Source organism: Schistocerca nitens, chromosome 6, assembly GCF_023898315.1.
Source record: "Schistocerca nitens isolate TAMUIC-IGC-003100 chromosome 6, iqSchNite1.1, whole genome shotgun sequence".
NCBI classification, from domain to species: Eukaryota; Metazoa; Arthropoda; class Insecta; order Orthoptera; family Acrididae; genus Schistocerca; species Schistocerca nitens.
In genome coordinates this window covers 176,581,476-176,602,344 of record NC_064619.1, presented here as the reverse complement: position 1 = coordinate 176,602,344, position 20,869 = coordinate 176,581,476, and the positions used below count along the sequence as shown (strand labels likewise).

The window sequence follows — 20,869 nt, the reverse complement described above, 5'->3', positions numbered from 1 at the left end:
TTAAATTACCGTGAAACAAGAAACAAACACGTTTACAAAATTGAAGCCTAAGCGCGACTTCGCGAAGTTACGATCTTTTCGTGTTTTCTGAAAAAATAAGCAAAGAAAAGTCAAACCTTTAACGGAAAGACTAAACGATACACTAATGCACGTATTTAATTTGTTGTCGGCGTTAAACTAAATTATATTCCTGTCTAAATCACTTAATTTTCTGGAAATGGTTTCTGGCGTCACTTACTCGGCGGCCATCTTGGATTCTACTTATTCCAGCCTTGTTCCATCAACCTCTAAATCCATGTCTACAGCATTCTCCTTGCTTTTAAACACAGCATACATAGTCTTTTTTTAGATTTATAACCAGTTCATTTTCCAACAGCCATTGAGCTGTGACATTTGCAGATATGTATGCTCTTCTCTCAAGCTGGTCACTATTTAGTATTGTCATGTCATCAGCATACAATATTTTCTTTTCTTCCTCCTCAACACCTATATCATTAACAAACACATTAAATAACAATGGCCTCATTACCGAACCCTGTGGCACCCCATATTTGATGGGTTTGGTTTCTGATTGGTATGAGTTTTCTTATGATACATACTGTTTGCGGTCCCTAATTTTTGTATCAGCATTTCATGGTCAATGGTGTCAAATGCTTTTGAAAGATCCAGAAACATTGCAAGACAAACTTTTTTTCATCTAAGGACTGTAAAATGTATTCTGAAACCGTGTTGTGAGGGTATGAGAATGTTATGTATGTCCAAATAATTAACTAAACTGGTATACATAAGGATTTCTAGGATTTTCAAGAAACCTGATATAAGTGAAACTTGTCTGTAGTTGTTGGGGTCGTCCTTATCCCCTTTCTTATACACTGGCACTACCTTCGTTATCTTCAGTTTTTCTGGAAAAATTCCATCTCTGAAAGAACAGTTTGTTATGTTCAGCAGTGGTGTTATTATCTGCGCACTTACCAGCTTTATTACACGATTTGATATTTCATCATCACCAGCTGATTTATTGGACTTCAGTTTCTATTTTTGAAATGTTTACCGAGAACTAAGAGGAAAGCCAATGGCAATTACATACTCAATTCAACAAATAAGTGTAAAGCAGCATGGAAAGTTATCAAAACATACATAAGCTCTGGAAATAAACACAATAACATTCCAATTCACCCAAACATCTTAAATGCACACTTTACTATTTCTGGCAAAGATACAAATAAAGCGGTAGTTTTGCTTTTAGCTCTAGAGAGTAAGAAACATGTTGACTTCTGCTGGGCTTGTGCATCTTAAGACAGGTTAGTGAAGCAATTGCCAAACTAAACAGATCAAAAGCAAAAGACTTCCATGGACTTCCAAATCATCTAATAAAAAATATAAATAAGGAGATTCTACTGCTGCTAACCAAAATCATCAAACAAATGTTATACAAAGGAATCTTTTCTGCTTGCCTAAAAATTATTGTTGTAACACCTGTCTATAGGAAAGGTGTTAAAGCATCTCCTGGTAACTATCGTCCCGTCTCCCTCATACCAAAAATTATAGAATGTTGTATGCACATAAAGATGAGCAAACACTTAAATCAAAATGATCTACTTAGCTCCTTACAATATGGTTTGGACGTCATCTTCCCACTGTCAAAGCGGTTAAGATTATCACCACAATAAAATGATTTTTTTAAGACTAAGAAAAAACCTGTGCAGCTCTTGTAGATTTGAAGAATGCTTTTGACACTGTCTACTACTGTATATTATCAGAAAGCTCTTATATTATCATTGGCGGGTCCGAAATAAAATGTTAAATTAAATGGGCTGAATTATACAATAATCAAATGTTATTATTATAATACACAAGGATTATGGAAATAACAAAAATTGCATTAAACACACATAAAAATAAATGAAACTTCCGGCTTTTCGCCTCACTGATGTTTTTTTTTTTTAATATTACGTCGTAGTTAATACCAGGTATTTCCATTTCAATTTATAGTCTTCCTTGGCAGTGGCACATCGTGCTTCTTAAGTATGTCTTAATCAATTTTTCCTTGAGAAACTTCTCTCGGCAAAACACTGTGAGCATTATTCCGATTGTTATGGAGAGATTTTAATATACTTGTTCCAAATTATTTTCTGATATGTCCTGAATAAGTTGTTTCGCGCCTTTCATTGAGTCCTGTAGGTTGGATTTTAAAAGTTACAGAGTTTCTTATAAGTTCGAAAGGCTGTAAGTTGCTGGTTTCACCATCTCGAAGAATTGTACCTACATCATTACAATGTTTGCGAATGTCATCCTTGAATAACGATTTAAAATAATCCATATAGTAAATAAAATAAAATCGTTGAAAACATTCATCAAGTGTTTTGAATCGACATTCAGTGTCGACTATAATAGCGTCTATCATTGTGTTAAAAAACATCTCTGTGTACTGCATTTCAGCAGATTGTGTAGGTTCATCAATTTGTTCATAACCAAACATCCACTCTTTCTGTGCTAGTCTTTTTTTTTAACGGAGACTTAATTTCGTTACTATTTTTTTCTACAAATAATCGAGCTAATGTTATGCTTGTTTCAAATCTTGTGTTACAGAATTCTTGAATCGTGTCACAAAATGAACATAAATTATCAATAGCGACTTTCAAGTTGACTTGAACCGATTCCCATAGTTTACTTATATTGACACGTAGAAAAATCTCATACCATGCGTGTATTGCAACAATTAACTCAAAAGTTAACATTTCCTTCAAGACTGCTTCACAGTCGCTAAGAGTTTCGGAATCATCGGTTCTATTTTTCACGTCTCTCACACTTGCGATGACATCATCAAATTGCAAAAAATATCGCTTTTACAGATCCGATTCTACTTCCCAATCGTCGTTCAGACAGTCAATGTCAGTTTCAAATAAGTTTTTATAAGATCCCAACGCTTGCTTGATTTTGTAAAAAGCACATAAGCTTTATTGTTGAAGCTGAAAAACGTTTTAACTGTTGTAGAGGTGTTAGCGGCATGTAGCAAAAGCAAATTCCAACAATGGCGTCTGCATGACTTGAACAAAGCTCGTGGTTTGAGTATTCTTATTCTAACAGCTTTTTTAATGCCAATCATATTGGAACTGTTATCATAACCCTGTCCTCGACAGTTTTGGATGTCTAGGCCTTATTTTCTAGTTCCTTGAAAATGTCATTTGTTTAATATCTCCCATTGTTTCCACAACGGCAATAAACCTAGTGAAAACTTCCTCTATCTCTTGAGTGATTGATTGATATGTTCATTCATCTGTATAACAATACAAATTGTATGGATGTCGTCAATTGTGTGTTATGAACTAAAACATACATGGGTTCTTACAATGTTTACAATTCAATTTTTACAGGTCAATTCTTACAATATTTATAATTATGCCATAAGCTGTCGCTTTATGTGGGCCTATGTGGTATTTGTGTCTATTTAATAGCCATCTACAATTATTCTAAATGCTCATTTACCTTGTAACAACTTTTGTTTAATATATATTTTTAGCTTTCGGCTAAGGTATGAAGTAAATTTGCAACTTTTATTTCATATAGCAGTCTGTTGTAAAGTTTTAGGCCATTATATAGCATATTGATCTTTGTTTTGGACTTGTTTTTCGTCTTTAGGTATAAGTAGCAGCTGGATCTACTTTCATGGTCATGTATTGAGATGTTTGTAGAATACAGATGAATAATTTTTCTTACGTACATTACAGTCTGGAAAATGTATTCACATGGGATAGTCATAATTTCTAGTTGCCTGAATAAATCAGTACATTGGACCCTATTGCTGCTATTTGTTATTATCTGTACAGCTCTTTTCTGTATCTTGAAGACAGACTGAATATCCCCATCAATTGTTCCCCAAAACATGTTTCTATAACTGAGGATTGAGGGTATGTATTTAAAATGTGTCATTTTGAGGCATGAAATATTGTACACTGGCGAAAGTATTCGTAGAGCACAATATGCTGTGGATAGTCTCTTTGTTAAAGCTTTTACATGTTCTGTCCGTATTAACTGACAATTTGCCTTCAACCCCCAAAATTTGGTATCCATTACACATTCTATTACATCATCATTAATTGTTAATTTATCATCATTATGTCTTTTATTCTACCGGAAGTACATACAATTAGTTTTCTTTATGTTTAAAGTTACTTTATTTTTCAGTGACCACTTATGAACATCTTTGAGGGCTGCATTAGCCTTTTCTTTCAACTGTGCTGGAGTTTTGGCTGTGATCACTAGGTTGCTGTCATCAGCAAACAGTATTTTTTCCCCACATCTTCAATTGAGTAATTACAAAATCTTAATATTATTGACGTTCTAACAGTTTCAGCAACAAGAGAAGTGGTGCAAAACTGGATTGCGAACTACACACTTCTCTTACTACAGTTGATTTAACTGAAACGTTTAGCCGATCCTCTTCTATGGATATACGGCTGCATCAATCTCCACAACTTCTTCTCTGAAGAAATAATGCTGGTTAGAGGAACTAAAAAAATGCTCTCTCTCTCTCTCTCTCTCTCTCTCCCTCCCTCTCTCACACACTCTAGAAATAACTCGGTAACCTCATACTTTCAGTTCAGTTCAAGTATATTTTCATTTCCAAAAGTTTCATGTAAGCATACAACCTCTTGCAAGTCAACTACGCTGATAACCATCAGATACTATTAACTATAATTACAATGTGGTGGGTTTAATAACCACCAGAAAAATTGTACAGAAGAAACACAAAAAAAAAAAAAAAACTAGGGATCCGACGGTTGTCACTCCGTCTGTTAACACAGAACGTTAATGTACGGACCAATAATTCTCGTTAAATTTTGTATAAAAGCCTCCCCACAATGAAACAATTACCACTTTACTGGGAAACACAACATTAAGTAAAGTTATTCTATTTGCTACTCTGTCATGGACAAGTTTGAATTCTTCGCACAAGTCGTCTATAACATTGCTATTATCATTAAGTTTGGAAAAAGCAACAGTCGAAATGTTTCTGGAGATTATACTCTCAGTAACTTCTCGATCTTTAATTAGTTCAAATGATTCCGCCAAACTACTTACATTTATAATACGGTATCAAAGTTGGACATATTCTCTTTGAAATTCTGTCCTACGTTATTTACTCATGTTCTGACAACTCATGTACTGACTCCTGTAATTTGCGATTGAATAATCAACATTACTTCCTTAGGTCGATCTGTGCTCTCTTTCAAAGTATCCCATTCCTATCTTACAGAATTGAATTTAACTTTGCATACATTTCCACAAGATTTTAATTTTTCATTAAGATCGAGTTCTTTATTATTACATTTGTCTTCAATATCCAATTCTAGTTTCTTTGTCAAATCCTGGAACCGGTTACTCCGTGTCTGACAAAAGTCAGTGAACATTTGGTCTACATGAATGTTCAGAGATTCGTTAATTCTTTCTTTAAATCTACTTTCAAATTTTATACTTTACGGTTTGGAGTGACAAATTCATTCCTTAGTAAACCTATATTTGTAGCTTGCCCATGTAGGCCTTCATTTTGTTTATTTAAACTAGAATATACAACACTTATTTCTTTTCTCAGGGTTTCATTTAGTTCCTTACTTAAAGAAGCCCACTGGTCATCTACTTCCTTATTTAATTGAATATTCACTGTGTCTAATTTAAGACTTTGAGCATGTAGAGTTGTATTTAGTTCTTTTCTTAAAGAAGTATTTTGAGCAGTAAATTCTTTACTTTGTTGATATAATCTAGACTTTAATTGTAAGCTCTGAGCTCCTAGATTTTTACTTAAAGTGGTAATTTGGGCGTTTTGAGCTTTGATTAAATTCACTACTTCAGAGCAGTCTGGCATTTCCCTACTCACTGTCATGGCCATGGCTGGTTCTGATATTTCCCCAGTCTTTTGAGTATTATCCATATTCCCCTTACTTTTAGATTGAGTTATCATTAAAAAAAAAATCACCTCCGAGTATAATAACTACACTAACGGTCTATTACTGGACAGTGTCCTTAACTTCACATCAATTAATTGTCTTTCACTCGCCTGGCATAGAGTTTTAGGCTGCGCCAGTGAGTAGGTCTGGAATCAGCGCCGGTGAACAGCACAGGCGCCGGCAGCATTGAAGGTTGATTTCAGCGTTGTTGTCAGGTAACGGTTTTGTAGTCAGCACTGGTGAGCAGCAGCTGGCACCGATGGCATCAGTTGCTGGTTATGGGGTCCACGCCTCCGCGATGTGTGTGAGGGCTGCTTACTCTCCACACTGGATCTTCGTCATCGAATAGATCTCGTCGTAACTCTTCTTAGTCGAAACTGTTGAAATTTTACTTGCATCTTTACTTGTATGGTATTTATTAATTTTCACCCCTTTTTACCGTTTGTGCAGAATCCAACTCTGCGAAACAATTTCCCTGTCTTGTTACCATTGGTTGCTTTGGCAACTCACAATATCTTTTTATTTTGATCTTGTTTGAAAATTCCTCTTTCTTCCAGTACTGATCATGTTGGTTGCCACGTTCTAATGGTTTCAGTGACAAGAGAAGTGGTGTAAAACTGGATTGCAAACTTCACAGTTCTCTTACTACAGTTGTTTTACTTGAAACATTTAGCCAATCCTCTCCCATGGGTATGCAGCTGCGTCAATCTCCACAACTTTTTCTCCAAACAAATAATGTTGGTTAGAGGAACTAAAAAAATGCCCTCTCTCTCTCTTACTAGAAGTAACTTGGTACCCTCATACTTTCAGTTCAGTTCAGGTATATTTTCATTTCCACAAGTTTCATATAAGCATATAACCTCTTGCAAGTCAACTACACCAATAACCATCAGATACTATTAACTATAACTACAATGTGGTGGGTTTAATAACAACCGGAAATTCAAAAACAGGTCTTGCTTCTAGGAAGTCTAAGACCAAGGTCAAGTAAGAGTCTCTACACACATCATGTTTCACTTGTCTATAGCAATTACAGTTATTCGACTGCCAAGGAATAATATGTAGTTTGTCCCTGCATCCTCCATACAGGTTCTGTGGCGTGAGCGGCAACTCTTGTCTTCCCATGATAAAGATCCATCCTGCACACACAGACATGTGTTGCGCAATAAATAGGCTCTCTCTCTCACACTTATCTTTACAACATCGCGTGTTCGAGGTGGCAGAAGGTCTAGTGGTTCCAGAATTTACGTGGAAATTCTCAAATCACTACAACATTTGTTCCACATGGCTCAAATCCCTGGGACAGTCACACATAAAGGTATAATATTGTGCTTGTTTCACTGTTTATAATTTCATTGATAACTGATTTGGACATTAATGTAATTAGTTCATTTTGTATGTCGTGGCTCAGATAATGCTGACAAAGTTGCTTTTCATTAATACGTTACAACTGCTCTTTTAGTGTTGGAACATATTTGGATAACTATTTAAATAGGTCTACAAAATTTCCACTGTTTCTGCTATCGTTCAGGTTAAGGGATTCTCAGTCCTCTAAATGCCAGGTTGTGTGAAGCTAAGTATTTTATAATATTAATCGATCTTTGAAACGAGTTATACCAATACTCTTGTGATTCCTTAATCAGTCTCTCATTTTCCTTCTCTATTGTTTTTCCGTATTTTAATTTATTTACAGAATTCCATCCATCTAATCATGCGTTCCATGGGTTGTGACTTTGTTCATGCCTTTGAAACCTCCTAATCAGATTTTTCCAGTCACAACATCCTTCTTTTACCATCTCTGTCTGCAAATGTGAAAAAAGTCGACATGGAAAGCAATAAACTTTGTCTTGAGATATGGAGTAATCTAAACATCCATATTGATTTTCACCATCACTCCATTTTCTAGTAAAATAAAAATTTTGTGAAATGTCTTTTATTTGCATCTTTGGGTTAAATTTCATCAGGTTTCTCTAGGTTTTGTTGGGGACCATTTTGAATTAAATCATGATGCGACGAATCTATTACTGGAAATAACCACTATCCTGGATCTAATTCTATAAATGACTCTCTTACATGAACGTGTAAGCATGTAACATCACTGGCTCCCCCCCCCCCCACCACCACCTCACTAGAATAACATCACTGCCCTACTGCAGCAAGAACAGCTGTATCTCTGCCAGATCAGTTCTATGATTTGATTTTATTTCGTGTTCCATAGGTCCAACTGTGTTGGGTTCACAAGGATGTGAAATGAGTCAGTTTTTTACAAAGACAAAATGATAATCTTATAGTATATACAGACATCTGAGTTACGTAATTATATAAAAATTTATACAATAATTTCTTTGACTAGCAATGCAGAAAAAAGAAGATATACCTTTTCTTCAAATCATTAAAGCACTACAGAAAAACAGATACAGACCATAAACAGATAGAGAGCTCAAGTTAAATAACATTCTTAGTGGCATTATGTCAACTTGTATTATATAATCTTAAAATATTATAATTTATTTATTTAAAAAGTCATATAAACTGTCAAAAGCTTTTGCTGGCAAAAATATTTTAATGCTTTCTTAAACTTACTCTTGTTATGAATCTCTGTCATTATTTCAGAAGGAAGAGCATTGAAGAATTTTGTTTCAACGTGGTGGACACCCTTTTGCACTGAGCTCGCTGTGTATGTCATTCTTCCTTTGCGTTTTATGCTCATGATAATTACTGTTTGGTTCAAACATCTCTATATTTTTATAGACAAAACATATGAGAGAAAAAACATACTGGCATGTAGTTGTGTATATCTTAAGTTTTCGAAAGCTATTTCTTCATAAGTCTCTCTTGGGTGCAACCCACATATAACTCTTAAATATTGCTTCTGAGCAATGATCAATTTCCTTGCTAATGGCTGGTTGCCCCCAAAAATAACGGCGTATTCAATGAGTGAGTGAAAATATAGTATACCACGTTTGCAGTGTCAGGTTCAACACACATAGTGACAAACCATAAAACATATGTAGCAGAGCTAAGCCTCTTAGAGATCTATGATATGCGAAGACCAGTTCATTTTCTTGTCAATGTGCACTCCAAGACGTTTTGTTGTTTCCATTCTTTCTATAGGCTAATTAACACATGTCACACTTAATTCCCTCTCTTTTTCTCCTTTTGTACAGAACTGAATAAAATTGGTCTTACTGGAATTTAATGAGACCATTCACCATGAACCAGTTAACCACATGCGATAGTATGTGGTTAATGGATTCCTCAAGATTACTGTCTGTTCTACTGCTCATAAAAATTGTGGTATCATCTGCAAATAAAGTAAATTTACACGACAGACTTGTACATGATGAAACTCGTACATGATGGAAGATCATTTATAAAAATCAAGAATAATAGTGGCCCAAGAATTGAGCCCTGAGGCACTTGACACGTAATGGAACTTCATTCAGAATGTGCAGAAACATCACATACTCCACCTGAGCTATTCAAGACAACTTTTTGTTTTCTGTTGTGGAGTTAAGACTGTTGCCAATTATCTGCAACACCACTTATTCCTAAGAATTTTGTTTTTTGCAAAAGAGTCTGGAGGTCAACACAGTCAAATGCTTTAGGCAAATCACATAAGACACCAATTGCTAGTATTTTCTCATTAAGGATAGCAAGTACTTCATTTGCAAGTGCATAGATTGCAATGTTGAACGGCTGTTTTGGAAGTTAAATTGGCTTTTGCTGAAAATTCCATTCTTCATGAGACGATCAGTAATTCTTACATGTATTAACTTTTCTAGATTTTTAGAGAAAGCTGTCAACAAAGACATAGGTCGATTGTTAGTTAATTCAGCTTTATCACCATTTTTGTATAGGGGCTTCACAATGGCATACTTAAGTCTACTGGGAACATCACCTCTTTGAAGGGAAGTATTGAAAATACAACAGATAATGTCCCTTATCCACACACAAGAATATTTCAATAAATTATTAGAAATATTATCAACCCCTGCAGAGTTCATACTTCATAGAGACATGATGATTTTTTGAATTTCATCTACAGTGACAGCATTAAGGTGCATTTCTGGAATTGTGTTTGAATATACAGCTTGACAAAGAGTTATGGCTTCATCAACATTCGGGCTTGCAACCAATTTGTTGAGTTACTGATAGGAAGTGTTTATTTAAAATCTCAGCTGCACTTTTTGGGTTATCTACTAGGGTTCTTTCATATCTGATTTTATTTACATCTTCTCTGCTTGTTGTCTCTCTTCCTGTTTCTTTTTTTTACAATGCTCCAAATTGTTTTTATTTTATTATTAGAATTATCTGTTTTCTTCTCATAGAAAAGAACTTTTGATTTCTGTACTAGTTTCTTTAAAATTTTACAATATAATCTGTAGTGTTCCCATTTTTCTACACCTTTAGATAGTCTTGTTGCAGTATAAGTTTCCCTTTTGGTTTTACATGACTGGTTTATACCTTTTGTAATCCAAGACTTACTCACAGAATTGGAAGCACTGTTTCTGACACATTTCTTTGGAAATATTTCTTCAAAAAGAGCACAGAAATCATTTATAAAACACTTAAATTTAGCGTCATTGTTTTCAAGGCTACATACTGAAGACCAATCCATTTGCTGCAACCTATGGTTGAAAGTTTCTTTTGCCTCTTTGTTCATTACTACTACTACTACGTGATCAGGTCCAGTGGACTGCATGCTTCTACAAGTTTCCTCCTCCACTGTATTCTGTCCATTGCTGCTATCTGCCATCCGTCCACATCTATTGACACTTGGTTTAAATCTTCATGGAGGCCATCCCTCCAATGCTTCTTGGGTCTCCCTGGGGGTCTCCTTCCTGTAGGTGTGAAATCCAGGAGCTTCCTAGGCCATCTGTGATCCTCCATCCGGGCCACATGGCCTGGCCACTGTATTCGTTTGGCTTTGACAGTTCCTGCTATGTTGGGCTGCTGGTATAGTTCCTCTAGCTCTTGGTTGTATCTGATCCTCCATTTCCCTGTATCTGCATCCAGAACTGGACTGAAGATCTTCCAAAGCACTATTCTCTCAAAAACGAGAAGCTTATGGAAGTCCTGTTTCCGGTTACTCCATGTCTCACAGCCATGTAGAACAACAGGCTGGATCAGGCTTTTGTACAGTCAAATCTTGAACTGTCTGGAGAGATATCTGGACCAAAGCAGTTGTGCTAGGCTGTGATAAGATCAGTTTCCTGCTTGTATTCTGGCATTGATCTCTACTTCACATGATGAGTTCTCAGTGAAAAGTGCCCCTAGGTATTTGAATTCATGCACTCTCTTGTAGGACTGGTCTCCAACCTGCAGTGATTGTAGATGACCAGCAGTCTGACAATGTCTCAAAAGAATGAGAGTACCTCTTTGTTCATTATTCTTACAAACTTCCATTGAGGAAATTGTTTTTTAAACATATTAACATCATAAAGAGTGAGAATTTGTCCATCATGATCTGAAAGCCCACTTATAACCTGCCTGACAGTATAATTCTGATGTCTACTTACATCTAAAAAAAATGTTATCTATTGTAGTTTGGACTGGGATGTAATTTTTGTTGGAAAGTTTATTACCAATATTAGATTATATAAAGTCATCACAATCTCAAAGTCAGTTTTATTCTTGTTTTCTGTAAAGTAGTTTATTTTAAAATCACCTAAAACTACAATATCCTTTGCTTTTACATGTAATCCTTACAGCAGGAGTTCCATTATATGTAGAAAAGTTTTTATGTCACCTGAAGGTGACCTGTAGACAGCCAGCACTATTATTGTGTAGAAATTAGTTATTATTTCAGTAGCACATGCCTCAAATTTTTGTTCTACACAATATTTCTTAATGTCTATAACTTTGTATGCTGCACTATACTTAACATAATTTGCTACTCCACCTTTGTCTTTACTTTCCATGTGGTAGTGTGTTACTAAACTAACTTACTGTAGACGGCAAGGCACATCAATTAGCAACATGGTGCTCAGTTAAGCACAGAATCTGAGCACTATTTATACAATCCTTTTCATTAATGTTAAAAGGCAGTTGATCTGTTTTGCTTGTTCAAAATGGTTCAAATGGCTCTGAGCACTATGCGACTTAACTTCTGAGGTCATCAGTTGCCTAGAACTTAGAACTAATTAAACCTAACTAACCTAAGGACATCACACACTTCCATGCCCGAGGCAGGATTCGAACCTGCAACTGTAACAGTCGCTCGGTTCCAGACCGTAGCGCCTAGAACAGCACGGCCACTCCGGCCGGCTTTGCTTGTTCAAATGTGTTTGAAATCTTTCGGGACTTAACTGCTAAGATCATCAGTCCCTATTTTTGTTTAAGAGGCCTCTTATATTCTGATGAAAAAAAGAGATTCCTTCCTCTTGCTTTTTTATTCTATTAGTGCTGTTGTTACCTGACTGGGAATCCACTGGAGTTTGTCTTGAGACAGAAGGGAGGAGACAATTGACACTACCTACTGTTGTCCCTTCTTTTTCTTCAGGCCGACACATAAAAAATCATTGAGATGTGAAGGAGGCTCAGCATTTCTTCTGCACAACAACCTTTTATTTGGATTGCTTGATGAAGATTTCTTCCCATTTGTTGCATGTGGAATTTCTGTTTTTTGTGTAGATGGCACATCTTTTGCTTCTGCAGGTGATGTTAATCTTGTAGATGAAATCACAACTTCAACTCCATCATTGCAGATGGACCATGCATTTCAATTTATACACCAACTGACAAGTTATTTTTCTCCTTTACATTTTCAGCACCTGGATGTCCTTGTATTCCCATTTCTAGGACAGTTTGTGACTTGTTTCACTCAGTTATATGAGGGTTGTTTTTTAAGTGAGGGCCGTTCGTGCATATAGTCCCATAGTTTGCGCGGACGCCGCAGCAAGCCACCGCGCCACTTGCCGGCATCCTTCCCGTTCACACTGATGCAAGTTGCAGCTCTCTAGCTGACGTGTACGCATTGCTGTGCTACTTTATAATGTTTACGATTATTGAATCGCCCGCCGCGTGTGAGATACGGTCAGTGATACGTTTTTTGACCGCGAGAAGCCTATCAGCTGCAGAAATTCATCGTCAGTTAACAGAAGTTTATGGCTTGAATGCAATGAGTGAAGGTAAAGTGCGTCAATTGGGTTAGAGAGTTTAAAAATGGCCGTCAAAACATCCATGACGAAGAATGCTCAGGCCGGCCCTCTGTGATCACTGATGATTTGGTGGCTGCAGTGGAAACAAAGATTCGTGAGGACAGAAGATTCACAATTTCCACTCTTTCTTTGGAATTTCCAAAAGTTTCAAGATTGGTTTTGTACAAAATTGTGTCTGAAAACCTAAACTTTAAGAAACTGTGTTCTCGGTGGGTACCCAGACTGCTCACAGAGGACCACAAAGGGAAGAGATACCAAGAGAATCTTGTAAAGATCACTTCAAAGAGTTCACAATTATGACAATCTCAAGCCTCCATAAGTATAGTTGCCTTCTCAGTGTTAAAGAGAATTTAAATAGTTTTAACCTTAAGATGTCTCTACATGATCACAAAACTAGAACTGGACAATCAATTGATGTATCCTACAGTAGCTCAGCTAAGCTTCATTACAGCCACAAATATCTAGGCCCCAGAATTTTCAATAGAGTCCCAAAAGCTGCCCATTGTGTTCCATTATAATACATCTAAAAATGTTCTAGTGGTGTGGTTTAATAAGGAAGCATACTACTCCGTAAAAGAGTATGAAGGATTAGATGTACGTGACATAAAGTCCTGACTACCATCATACTAAGTTGTTACAAATCACTAATTAAAAGTTTCAGTTGGTTGGCTGATTTGGGTGAGGGACCAAACAGTGAAGTCATCAGATCAGGGAAGGAAGTTTGCCATGCCCTTCCAAAGAAAGCATCCAGGCATTTGCCTGAAGTGATCCAGGGAAATTGCAGAAAACCCAAATCAGGATGGCTGGATGTGGGTTTGAACTGTCATCCTCCTGAATGCAAGTCCAGAGTGCTAACCAATACCCCACCTCACTGGAAAGTTAAAAGGTTCACATATATATATATATATAATTTTCACAGTATGTGTAACAATGTGTCACTGGTGTAAATATAATGAAATTTTTATGTACCTTATGTCTCTTAGCTTTATAAGTAAATAATTATACTAATGACATGTAGATAAATGGCCATGGCTTCTCCTGTAACCTGGAAAATAACAACACAGAAGCAAAACCACCACACTATGTAACAAGTAAGTTTCAAATCCTAAAGTTATTTGACAATTTCTCGGTGCTTCATCAAAAAGTGCAGTCACTGACAAATAAAGTGAATGAACTTCAAATTCTTCTAGAGATTGAACTAAAATTTGTTACTATACTTTGCATAACAGAACATTGACTTGAAGAAGGAAAACTAAAAATGCTGAGTCTGCAAAATTTTGTGTTAGGTTTCTGCAGAACTATACAGATCTATGAAGGAAGCTGTATGTCTATAAAAAGTGATATAAAATTTGCACCTATGCATTTCGCAAAAGATATACCTAAAGAAAGAGTTTTAGAGATATCTGGAATTGAATTAGTAGCTGAAAATGTAGTTATTATCTGCTTGTATAGGGCTCCAACACGCAATATACCTACCCTGTTAACAAGTTTGTAAACATACTTACACAGCTTAACAAAAAGGTGCAAAAATCTCATTATGTGTGGGGATTTTAATATTAACTTCCTGAAATAATCAAAACAAAAAACTGATCCTTTGAACCCGCTTTTAAATTTTAATTTAAAACCTAAAATAGAAACAGCAACACAGGTAGGCCTAACTGCAACATCAGTGTGAACCATTGACCAAATACTTACAAATATGCCATGTAAATACAGTACACAAACTTTCAGTAGAGGCTTTTGGGATCATAACACTCAAATAATTTCTGTAGAGTTAAAAAATCATTGTCACCTTTTGGAACAGTCAGTATCAGCTGTTGTTAGGAATTACACAGTAAACGAAATATAAATTGTTCTCCGTATTTCCTAACCAGGGAAAAATGGGAAGAAGTTTACAACAATGCAGGCCAAATGAAAAGTTTGATGCTTTCAGTAACATCTTCTGCTATTACTTTAAACTCCCCCCCCCCCCCCCCCCCCCCAAAGAAAGAAGATAATACAGTAAAATAAGAAAAGTAATTGGCTCAAGTCAGATTTCTATAAGAAGTATCAAAACAACCAGGAAAACCACTAGATTTTGATGCTTATTTTAGAAAATATAAGCATATCCTAAACAAAATCATTAAAATGTCTAAGAAACTGACAAATGAGAATTCTGTAAAAAGTGCCCCAAATAAAATGGAGGCTATATGGGACATAGTAAAAAAAGGAACAGGAAAACAATGTGAAGAACACTACAATATTGAGTTACTGGAAAACTCAAAGTATCAGATCCAAAAAAAGCTGCAAATGAATTTAACTTCTACTTTACAGAAGTAGCAGAAAATCTTATCAATGCGCATCCAGCAAATTCTAGGACAGAAGAAGTTCCAAACAGTTTAAATAAGTGTATTTTTTTATCTCCAATAGATGAGAAATAAATATCAAACGCTGCTAGAGGACTAAAATCAAAATTCTCATGTGCCATTGATAACATCCCTGATGGTATTTTAAAGAAATGCTCAACAGTAATAGCAAAACCCTTTGCAGATGTTTGTAATTCCTCACTTGCTAGTGGCATTTTTCTTGAAAAGTTAAAAATAGCAAAAGTGAGGCCTCTGTTTAAAAGGTGTCAAAAAACAGAGGTAAAAAGTTACAGACCAATCTCTCTACTGTCTGGCTTTTCTAAATTTATTTAGCCATATGCAGACATTTTAAAATCTATGGATGTTGTCAGTTTGCATACATTCACATATTTGTACAGGTTTTTGTTACATGTAATTAAACATTGTGAGACATAATTTATTTACAATCATTTTTGCTCCTTATCAAAACATTACATTTCCTAAATCAGTACATGTTATCTGTGTCTTTTATTTTATTTGGCTGTTTATGATACAGTTTTACACCTTACTGCTTTATACCACTTACTGCTTTTCGTTATAATTCTTACTGTTCTCTTTTGCATTTTAAATACTGTTTGTAAATTCTGAGCACTGTTTCCCCGGAACATTATGGCATAACTGATTACTGACTGAATATAACTAAAGTATATGGTTCTCAGACATTCATCAGAGCATGCAGATGCAAGGACTCTAAGTGCATTACATGTTGTGGATATCTTTTTCGAGAGTTTCATAGCATGTTCATGCCACTTCATTTGGCTGTCAGTGTGCAACATTAAGAATTTTGTTGTAGTTACCCTATGGATATGTTATCTAGTTTTAAATTTAAGAGACTCTGTTTCTTATTTATCCTAAAGCATATTGTATTTGTTTTCTTTATGTTGACAGTTACTTTGTTTTCCTGTGACCATTTTTAGACATCCCTCAGCACTTCAGTAGAATTTTCTAGCATTTGCGCTGGTGTCTTAGTGGTTAGAAAAATGCATTATAAGAGACTGGTTCATTTTATAGAAGAAAATAACCTCTTCTCAAAATCACAGCATGGTTTCGATAAATGTAGGTCCACAAAAACTGCCACCTTTGATTTTATAAATAAAGCCCTGACCTCAGTAGACTATAAACAACACTTATCTGCTATATTTTTGGACCTCACCAAAGCGTTTGATGTCATTAACCATAAACTACTACTCTCAAAAATGGAATATGCAGGTGTCATGAGACTGGAACACAAGTGGATACAATCATACCTGAACCACTGACAACGAAAAGTGGAACCTAAGTATCAAGATGGGAACAACATATGTATGTATCAGTCAGGGAAACAAAAATTTAATTATGGTTGTGCCCTGAGGTTCTATTCTAGGTCCACTCTAGTTCCTGTTATTTATAAATGACTTGGAGTCAGCAACCCTTCCCAGAAATGTATAACATTTACAGATGACACCAGCATTGTGATAAAAAGGAAGACTGTAGATGAACTGAAGAATGAAATCAAAGTATGCACATTACACATAACTGATGGGTTCTCCAGAAACATTTTTATCATTAATGCAGAAAAGACAGTAACTTTGCAATTACATACAACACAAAGGATATACTCCTCAGAGACCTGTCATAATTTTATCTGGCAAACAATTAGAAACTGTAAACAGCACTAAATTTCTTAGACTGTTATAGATCCAAGAAAACCTAAAGTGGGACAACCATGTAACTTTATCAGTAAGAAATTAAGCACCACTTGTTATAGCATGAAATTCTTACTGGCTTCATGACACAACAAATGATAAAAAATATATATTACGCACAGGTGGAATCACTGTTGAGATGTGGCATAATTCTTTGGGGCAACTCACCTGCAAGCAGAATTTTCTTTATTGTCATAAAAAAAATAATAATTATTATTATTATTATAAGGAGGGTAGGAAATGCAACTACTAGAAGCTCATGTAGGCCACTATTTGAAACCTAAAAATTCTTCCACTACTTTGCTTATGCATTTTGGAAGTTACATGTTTCATTAAGAAAATAAAAGACACTGAATAGTGAAAAAAATGAGTACCATAAATGCAATACATGACAGGAAATGGAACTGCATAGTGAATATGCAAAAACAAAACTTAAGACAAGATGGGCCCCTACTAGCAGGGAAAAAACTTTAAACTAAGTTACCACACCACACACAGACACAAAAAAAATTTAAGGAATTTTAAAATGGTTCTAAAAATGTATCTTTTAAATAAACTGTATTACAGTGTTGATGAATATATACAATCTTAAACTATATACAAGCTGGTGAAGCTAACTGCTTTCTAAAATCTGGATGAGTTCCTGTAGAATACTTCAGTAACATATTCAGTGTCAGCATATGTCACATAAATAGTAAATATTTTCTAATCTTTAAATTTGTACCATTTGTACAAATGCAAAAGCTGTAAATTATAGTCATGAAGATGCCACAAAAACTGTAAATATTACTGTGCTTTTTTAATTATTAAGAGTAATTATTGTTAAGTCATAAGAAGAGTGTTATGATTTAATGTAAATTTGTTTCCTTTCACAAAAAGAAAAAAAATAATAATTTTAAACTATGATCAACACAATTATTTAAAAATCCTCTTGCTTTTTAACTAGAAAACTGATATATGTTCTTGAAAAGAGCATGAAGACGTTAACCTGTATATACACATTTGATTACAGTTATATATGTAGGTAAACATATTCATGTTGTAGTAGATACACAATTCATAATCATCACGTAAACTCATGTTTCCTCATCATCTCACAAAAATTGATTTGTCCAGTATCAATTTGTAACTATGTACAAAAATGATGAAATGGACTAATAAAACCATCAATCAATCAATCAGTCAGAACAAGTCAACCATCCCCTCTGTGAGGACTAACTTCTGTGATTTGTTTTCCAGTGTCTCTTCTTGCCAGTCATGTTTTTGTGTTGTAATCTGCTGTGATCTTTGTGTGAAGATGGTGTTAATAAAGTGTTTATCATTCAGTGGTGTGTCTTTAGTACTTACAACTATGGTGTAGTATTGGATCACCCACAAAGTAGAGTTTAATGCTGTGATATTTCTTGACTTTTACAAAACTTCGTTTGTTAAAATTTCCATGCATGAAGTAGTTTTTTGAGAATATGTTCTCTATATTTGCTTCTGCATATATTTGTGAGCAAAGTTTTTCTTGTTTCGAGATCAACATGAGTAAATATAGAGGCTTCTTGACAGACATTAACTAGCAGGCTCTGATGAGTACCAAGGGGACTTATGACCACAGCAGTTGAGTCCCATAGTGCTCAGAGCCATTTTTTTGATGAGTACCTCAACAAAGAATCTCTCTCTTGATTTCAAAAAAATTGTACAAAAGGGCAACAGGTTGCATTTGTCTCATTAAACTAATTCTAAAATTAATTTTGCTTGCAGCTATAGATAATATGAAATCAGTACATTAAATAAACTGAGTATAATTGTTTCCATTTTATGTATATTTGTTGCCTTTTATGGTAGCCTTTACACCTTTTCCAAAACACAAAGTTAACTAATGAATTCAATCTTTTTAAAAGGTGTGGCAGTCCGCCAACTTCTGGTTCCACAAAGTGGGCCCCAAAGTCAAAATTATTGCCCATCCCTATTATAATGATGATACAAGTATAGTAATAACATCCAAAAACCAAGACCTAAGTGCTGTAATTGTAAATGATGTTTTTCACAAAATTATTCAGTGGTTCTCAGCAAACGGACTCTCTTTAAATTTTGATAAAACACAGTATACACAGTTCCGTACAGTAAATGGCACAACTCCAGTAATAAATATAGACTTTGAACAGAAGTCTGTAGCTAAGGTAGAATTTTCAAAATTTTTAGGTGTGTCCATTGATGAGAGGTTAAACTGGAAGCAACACATTGATGGTCTGCTGAAACGTCTGAGTTCAGCTACGTATGCTATTAGGGTTATTGCAAATTTTGGTGATAAGAATCTCAGTAAATTAGCTTACTATGCCTACTTTCATTCACTGCTTTCGTATGGCATCATATTCTGGGGTAATTCATCGTTGAGTAGAAAAGTATTCATTGCTCAAAAACGTGTAATCAGAATAATTGCTGGAGCCCACCCACGGTCATCCTGCAGACATCTATTTAAGGATTTAGGGATCCTCACAGTAACCTCACAGTATATATATTCACTTATGAAATTTGTTGTGAATAATCCAGCCCAGTTCAAAAGTAATAGCAGTGTACATAGCTATAACACCAGGAGAAAGGATGATCTTCACTATGCAGGGTTAAATCTGACTTTGGCACAGAAAGGGGTAAATTATGCTGCCACAAAAGTCTTTGGTCACCTACCAAACAGCATCAAAAGCCTGACAGATAGCCAACTAAAATTTAAAAATAAGTTAAAAGAATTTCTAGATGACAACTCCTTCTACTCAATGGCTGAATTTTTAGATATAAATTAAGGGGGCCACAAAAAAAAAAAAAAAAAAAAAAAAAAAATTGTGTCATGCAATATTTTGTGTAATGTAATATCTTGTACAGACATCTTTTATTAACTGACACGTTCCACATCATTACGAAGTGTCGTATTCATGATCTATGGAACAAGTATTAATCTAATCTATATACAGATCATACCTCTAATCACTAGTAAAACACTCTCATTAAGTAGTACCCTCTGTTAATCTGCACAAAGAATATCAAGCACTTTGTGGCACTCAGAACCAAAAACCAAGCACTTCTTGACCTGTGCAAATTTATTTATGTTAATCTACTCTGTTGCCTTATCATTAAGACATAGTAAATAAGGAAAACTATTTATAAAAGAAAAGAATCAGTGGTAGTATTAGTATGGTAGCATTGTCAGACACAATGACCAGCAAAAACACCATTGTTCTATGACTCATTGAATCCATTACAGCTTCATAAAAAGAATCCTTAATACAGACTTCATCCTCACAATACTTCACTAATGCACATAACACCTTATCATCTTCCATAATACAATATAATCATTACCGTAACTCACCATCATAATAGTATTCCCTCATAAGAAATCCTCTGTTCATCTTAAAAATACCTGAATACCTTATCTCACAGTTACTTCTCACTCCGAGAGTGGCCCCACTTCATCAGCTTTCCAATACCATAGATTTATTTCTTGGGTCACAGTCACTTTTCAGCTAACCCCCCTCCCCTCGCTGTGCCTTAGTACATCTTTGATACTTCATAATCTTTCCTAATGACTATTTTCTCCTAATGTCAAATATCTGGCCCGGACAGATATCGGAGACGGATTTCCTGCTATCATGCTCTTTGTATATCGAGGGACTTGAAGCAGTTTAACTGATGATGTCACATTTGACAAT

General features: G+C 35.2%; 1 long non-coding RNA gene across 2 annotated transcripts in view; it reads left to right on the top strand.

Moving 5' to 3' along the window:
- Positions 1–2,390: 2,390 nt before the first annotated feature.
- Positions 2,391–20,869, top strand: part of LOC126263171 (uncharacterized) — a 29,228-nt gene continuing 10,749 nt past the window's right edge. The window contains exon 1 of one of the 2 annotated variants that reach the window (XR_007546852.1): positions 2,391–2,447. This is a non-coding gene — a long non-coding RNA (uncharacterized LOC126263171). Of the gene's footprint in view, positions 2,448–12,113; positions 13,995–20,869 lie in introns of those variants that run through there. The other variant, XR_007546851.1, reaches the window with a different exon arrangement.